At 46.2% G+C, this 7,264-nt stretch overlaps 1 long non-coding RNA gene across 2 annotated transcripts; it reads right to left on the reverse strand.

Annotated features, from left to right (window-relative positions):
* Positions 1-777: 777 nt before the first annotated feature.
* LOC115030873 (uncharacterized) lies at positions 778-6,960 on the reverse strand. 2 transcript variants are annotated; one of them, XR_015047222.1, is made up of 3 exons: positions 6,731-6,960; positions 4,968-5,170; positions 778-1,190 (listed from the first exon to the last, which is right to left on the reverse strand). It is a non-coding gene; the product is annotated as an uncharacterized LOC115030873 (long non-coding RNA). The 2 variants fall into 2 exon arrangements; XR_003836450.1 differs by lacking the exon at positions 6,731-6,960 and adding an exon at positions 5,585-5,670.
* Positions 6,961-7,264: the final 304 nt, after the last annotated feature.

Below are 7,264 nucleotides of genomic sequence, written 5' to 3' on the forward strand. Positions count from 1 at the left end.
GACAAATAGTTTGCCACAGCATTACACCAAACAAAACAAAAAACAAAAAAAAATCAAGAAAACCGCAAACAACAACAACAACAACAGACAACCCAGTAACTAATAACTTCAAATGTGAGAAGCAGAGCTTGGCCTCTCCAGGCACTAACGGAGACACGACTCTGATCTATAATGTTGCAGCCAACCGTGCCCATAAGCCCTGTGAGAATGAACACTGGATGTCTCTCTTACAAATGAATATTGTATTCTTTACCATTCATAGATCGAGTTTTAAGAATTATTACCATTTTTACAAAAAAAAGATAGACACCAGGAGGTGGAGAGATGACTCAGTAGTTAGGAGCATTCACGGGCTGCCCTCACAGAGACCCCACGTTGAGTTCCCAGCACCCATATGACGGCTCACAACCATCTATAACTTCAGTCCCAATAAGATCAGACACCTGCTTCTGACCCCCTTCCCACTAAGCACGCATGTGGTGCACAGATTTATATGCAGCAAATACCAATACATATAAATTTATTTTAATTAAAAAAAAAAGAGTTAGTCTTGCTATTGCAGAAGACTAGAGTTTGCTTTCAGAATCCATATCAGGCAGCCCACAATCACCTGTAAATCCACATCCAAGGGTGTCTCATAAACTCTGTAGCCCCACCCCCACCCCCACCCCCACCCCACACACAAGGTATTCATTCCTGCACACACAGTTTAAACAACTAAAAAAATCAAAAAAAAAAAAAAAAAAAAAAGAGGATGCCCAGTATTTCATGCTGCTTTAGTCTTTTGGTTAAAACATGCTATTCTATAAAACCAGGTATTAGCATTATATACCTGCTGGGTTCCATCTTTGGGAGATCTGTGAACCTGTGGATATGGCATCTGAGGTTCCCTCCATCAACGTAATCATCCTATCTGAAGGGAAATGTGTCATTTAAAGTTGTCATTTCAGTCCTTAGAAACTCCCAGAGCCACCATCCTGCAGCTCTGGGCTTGCTGAGTCCTCTTCAGTGACATCGTTTTTTTTGTTTGTTTGTTTGTTTTTTTTCTTTTTTGCAGGTGAGATGTCTCTGTATGAATGCGGTATTTGAAGGTTTGCTTGTCATTCCTGTGGTTCAGACAGAGGCTGGCACCGTTAATGCATCCTTTCAATTACTCCCAGTAGTTCCAACTCTTCACGGTGGGGAGATGGCTGGCGTGTGAGCAGAAAAATAGCAATGGTTAGTCACAAAGCAGGAAGGGGGCGGTGCAGCATCAGACCAAAGTAGGAAATGCTTGCATCCAGCTGCCTGGCCACCTGTGAGTCAGTGAGGGTGTTGTTGTTGTTGATTTTTACATGTATGCACGTGTGTCTGTGTTTGGGTACGTGCACAAACACACAGGACCCTAAAGAGGCCAGAAGAGGGTGTTGGTTCCCTTGAAGTTGGAGCTAGATGTGGTTGTATGCCACTCACTGTGGGGGTTGGGAACTGAACCTGGGTCTTCCAAAAGAGAAGTATGTCCTCTTCACAGCTGAGTTAGGGCTCCAGCCTCCACAATTCATGATTTTATCAGTCAGTCAAAATCTTGGGTTGAAATGGATTGAAACTGTGTCGTTTTGTCTCCCAAATCCACAGAATCGATTTTGTGTGGAAGGAAAAGCTCTCTCTGGCCTGTCAGAGTTGTTTACACTCCACCTGAATACCCAGGGTCATCCAGTGCGTTGCAAGGCAGCTAATGATTGGAAATATTTCTACTGATTGCTTGTATTCAGAACCTTTTGCTTGAACATGGAGGGGGAAACCCTTATATTTAATTAAGATAAAAGAATGTTATTCTTTCCTATAACTTTCAAGACTCTGGTGGGACAGGCTTCCGGAATGACTTGATTCAAGTTTCCAAGGATATTGCCTGCTCAATAGCAGGCTTATTGCCTGTCTTTGGCTTTTCTAAGGCCACACATAGGAGCTTCTGACACATTCAGGCTTGGTTTTTTTACCCCATGGTTCCAGGCCAAAGCCTCCAGCCTAATGGCTCAGAGCACTTCTCTATAATGGTGAGGACCTAAGTTCAAATCCATAGCACCCACATAAATATCCAGACACACAGGGTTGGGGTGGGGGGCAGAGACAGCCTGTTTTAATCTCTTTTCCATTGCTGTGGTAGAATACTCTGACAAAAGATGACTTAGGGAAGACAGGGTTTGTTTTGGCTTACAGTTCCAAAGGGATAAAGTCCACCATGGAGAGAAGGCCATGGCTACAGACATGGAAAACATGGCATCAAGAATAAGAAACTGGACAGTCACCCTTTCATCCAAACACAGGAAGCAGAGAAACAACAGGACGTAGGCAAGGCTATAAGGCCCACCTCCAGTGACAGACTTCCTCTATCAAGGCTCCACCTCCTAAGGTTCTACAACCTCCTCAAACTGCACCACCAACTGGGGACCAAGTGTTCAAACGAGTGTACTAATGGGGGTCGTTGTTCATTCAAAAGGGTGATACAGACGGCTAGACAGCCTAACCTAAGGGACAGACTTCAGGTTCAGGGAGAGATACCATTTCAAGGTAATGAAGTGGGGAGCAATACAAGAGGACACTCCTGGGCACATGCATGTGTGTGTGTGCGCGCACACACACACACACACACACAAGCATGCACGCACTCGTACACACCGCATGCTCACAAGGCAAGGAGCACTCTGGGGGCAAGGAGCTGATGGCCCATGACATGCTTCTGAGAAATGTTTTAATATACTCTGCTTATTGGGAAACAACATTCTGCACATAACTGTCACTCAGAGCACACATCCCTCCCCTGGTTGTGGCTCTCAGCCAATAATGATACAAAGCTCTGTTTTTCTGTTCACTGTGCCACAAACATGATAAAGCAACAGAGCAAAGGTTCATGACGATAGTGCGTTCCAAACAGGCGGAAGATAGTAACAGCCTGTTCTTTTCTGAATGATAGCCCCCCACTTGTGCTCCCTGGCTCTCAGAACAAGCCAGAATCATCACCTACCCATTTCCCTGGCTGGATGGTTATGAATGACATAAACAATCTGACAGCAACATAAAGACGAACTCGAGAGGCAGAAACATCTCATGTAGTTCTAACTGTTCTCTGAATATCAAACTAAATGCCACCTTTCCTGAGAAGTCATCATTGGTGTGCTCTGCTTCCTGCATTTGTGTGTGTGTGTGTGTGTGTGTGTGTGTGTGTGCTCTATCTATCTATGAATGAGTACATATGAGTGAGGTCCATCTGTGTGCAAATGTGCAGAGAGACAGACATACACACACACACTTTAATGATTGTCTTTCTTCTTTACCAGCATGTAGACCACAACCCACCCAACTCCTTTGTTTTTCCCCTAACATCCTCGAGGGGGGCTGGGTCCCTAATGCGTTCTCCATCATCATTTGCTGAATTACAAACAACATGGAGTAAAATTTCATGTACTTTTCCAGGGGACAGTTCTGAGGTCGAGGCACCCTAGCCAGTGTCCAGCTGTGGCTTCTGGGAAGGCTCTGGGTATTCTGAAAAGCTAGCACTCTTCCTGGACCAGTGCCTGATTGCAGGAGGTTCTTCAGAGAATCAGAATGAACTGGAGGTTTGAAATGTTTATGGGGAAAAAAAAAAGCTAAATTTAGAGGATCAAAGGCTGTGGGACCTTGGTGCCCTTGAGGCTGAAGGCTGGGAACCTTTCACACGCATCTCAAACAGCATGGATTTATCTCCCCTGATTGTCCTTCAGAGGCATTGAAAGTTCTAGCTGGAAGCCATTTGAATTGCCCACTAATTGCTGGAATGAAGCAAAGTCTCCTTCAAGCAGACCACTGGGGCATTCCACTTTCCTTTGCTGTGTGGCCCCAAACCAACTTTTGAGGAAAAATTGCTCTCTGCCAAACTGGCCTCACTGTTGTGGGGGAAGACAGTGTTAGAGGGATGTGTGTCTCTGTTTGCTATCTTGAATCCAAATGGAGACAGCTCCAAAGCCTCCAGGGGGGTATGCTATTTTCTGTTACTCTGCTAAAACTTGGAGAGTGGGCTTAAGGTGCAGAGATAAGATGTCTTGGCAGTTAAAAGCATTTGTTGCTTTTGCAGAAGTCCCAGGTTGAGTTCTCAGCAACCAGATGACAGATGGAAACCCTCTGTAACTCCAGTTCCAGGGGACCTGATGCACTCTTTTGACCTCCTTGGGCACCAGGCACATACATGTGGTGCACAGACATATATGCAGACAAACACTCAAGCATATGAAATAAACTAAATAAATCTTTTAAAATATTTCTATCAGGAAGGTCTTTTATACGCTTGATTTAACTGGAAGGAGCAGCAGTGTTGCTATGGCCTAGGTGTGAACTGTCCCTCACACAAGGCTCACGTGTTGCATGCTTGCCAGGAGATGGCATGATGGCACTAGAAGTTCTGGAATCTTTAGGAGGTGGGGCCACTGGGGGCATGACTCTTCCTGAGGGCGGCCTCTCTCGCTCCCCATCCCCACACCCCCACACGCCCATACCCCACCTCCATCTCTCCTGTCTATCATGACACGATGGTGCTCCTCCACAGACTCCCACTGCCATGATGTTTTTCTCGGGTGCATGGAGCAGAGAAGCCACTGAACCCTCTGAACCTGTGAGCCGCTATTGACCCCTCTGAACCTGTGAGCCGCCATTGACCCCTCTGAACCTGTGAGCCGAAGATAGATCTTTGCCCTTCAAGCTGGTCCTCTCACTTATTGTGTTAAAGCCACAAGAATCACAGCTGATTCTGGTGTTGTTGTGGCTGGTCTCCTAGGATTGATTGTGTTCAGACACTTTTGTAGGATAGAGACAGGATGAGAGGCTCTCAGAGGAAAGAGAAAAGAGAGAGTCCTTGTGCAACAAAGCAAGGCCCCAACAAAGCAAATCACATCACAGTGCCAGGAAAAGGAAGTGGTGCAAAGTCACCTTCAGGTGGCACAATGTCATGACAAACTCACCATCTATATGGCACTTTCTAGGTGCTGCAAGGTCACCTTTCCATGTGGTGACATGTCATCTTCTGAGTGACTGCTTGGTTTGCATTGAGCCTCTTGGGAGGAGGCAGCATCATGAAGATACTGGGAGCCTCTCCTCAGACTCTCCCTGTCATACTGTAACCCTGAGTACATTCTTCAGCCTTGCTGATCCTCAGGGGTTATCCCTGGAATGGACAGAACAGGCAGGTATGCAGAGACATATACAGTTCATGACAGTCTACTCACCCCCAACACTGGCACATCAGAGTCACCAAATGGATCACAGAGCTCCTGAAAGACTATGCCAATGGGATGCCCTCAGCCACAGGCCCCTCCCACAGTATGTGTATAGGGCACAATGCTGTGGCGGGTCTTCCACAAATCCCAGAGAGCTTCCAGGCAGAGGTGACCTTCTACACAGGGTGTCTTAGTTAGGGTTTCGCTGGTATGAAGAGATATCATGACCACAGCAACTCCTATAAGGACAATATTTAATTGGGAGCTTGCTTACTGCTGGTCAGACTGATGGCAGGGCTGGTGGCATGGGGTCTGCTGGGGTCACTAAAAGCTTCTAGAAGGTGAGGTAGAAGGTGAACTACCTGAAGGTGAAAAACGCCAGCCAGACAACTGCCATCTTGGGAGCCTTGAACTTCCATTTTAAGCTATGGAAAGACTTCTCTTTGTCATGCAGTCAGGAGCTAGTAGCATCTGCATGGGATAACTCAGGTGAGGTCAAAACTCACCTTCCCCAAAGAAGTTCTTGGCTTCTTCCCCACTGTCTTCTTATGAATTGACTGTAGAAAGCCCTTTCTAGAGTCTACTATGAAACATTTTGACCCTTTGAAGTATTAATTCCTACCGCTTCCCACATTTCTGCTGCCCACTGCATTTTCCCATGTTAAATCTTTTACCCTGATCAGCATCATGTCTTTGCTTATATCTAAACTTGTCTGTGGCTCATTGCTGCAAAATACTCCAGGGAGAGAGAGCCCCTGGGACAGTCCACACCATTCCCCACAATAATGGTTCATAAGGTGCCATTCTGGAGAAAACTATTCAAGGGAGCTGATTACCTTGTTTGTTTTGGTTTATGTAGGGCCAAGATCTTACATCTCCACCAAAGCCCTCACCATTGTGCCAAGCTCACCTCTTACTGACCCTGCCTGACCTGGTGTAGGCACTGCCTTATTCCCAAGACCCACAGACCATTCACTAAACCAGAGATAACCTTTCCCTTTTGACCTTTCACCCCTCCACTGTGTCTCAGTGTTGACTTTCTTAGTGGCCCTGTCAATGTTTCAGGCTACAGATGAGGCCGCACTTTCTTCCCTTTGAGTAGAGCCTGGGAGAGTCCAGTGGCCACTGCTGAGTCTGTTAAGATTTGCCTCTTAGTGACTAACAGCAAATGGGGTTCAGAGGGTAGAAGAAAAAACCCTGTTTTCACAGAACTGACTGTGCTATAGATGTGTAGGTGTGGTTTAAAGTCATGAGTCTAGAAAGGGCATCCTGGAAGACAAGAAATAGTCAGAAGGGTCATAGACAAATGTGGATATAGGCAAAGAAGTGACCATTGTTCAAAGCAAAAGATTAACATGGGAAAACTCAGTAGGCGGCAGAAATGTGAGTAGGAATTTAGAATTCCTGTTTGGTTCCTCCCCTCCCCTCCCCTCCCCTCCCCTCCCCTCCCCTCCCCTCCCCTCCCCTCCCCTCCCCTCCCCTCCCCTCCCCTCCCCTCCGTCCCTCACCCTCTCTCCCTCCTCTTCTTCTTCCTCCTTCTTTTCTTCTTTCTTTTCTCCCCCAGCTCTTCTTTCTTTCTCTAAGGGGTAAGGGCTAGAGTGATATTTCAGGAGGTGACATATCTGCTACACAAGCGTGAGGACCAGAGTTTGATTTCCAGACCCCACATAAAATCCCACAAGCATTGTCATGAGCTTGTAATCCCTCTGCCAGGAATGTGGAGACCGATCCTGGGCCTCATGGGCATCCAGGCCAGTGACAGACCCTGTCTCAAAAACAAAAGCAACCAAGCAAAATATCAAATACAAAGTTGTCTAGTGACTAAGCAATAATTAGCCAGGCTTGGCCTTGGCTTCCACGTGTACACACAGTCATCTGCTTAATAAGTGATACAGTTAACTATCCTTAGTGGAGATTGTGGTAAATACAAAGATGGAAGCATTTCAATGAAGTCCTGGCTAATGTTTTCATAATCCCCCATTCTCTTTCCACTCTAGATTGTGAATACATACTTCAGTGTTCATGTGAAGATGTCTGCCCCA

The sequence above is a fragment of the Mus caroli genome, unplaced genomic scaffold (genome assembly GCF_978045245.1).
Source record: "Mus caroli unplaced genomic scaffold, Mus_caroli_1 scaffold_6, whole genome shotgun sequence".
In the NCBI taxonomy this organism is placed as follows: Eukaryota; Metazoa; Chordata; class Mammalia; order Rodentia; family Muridae; genus Mus; species Mus caroli.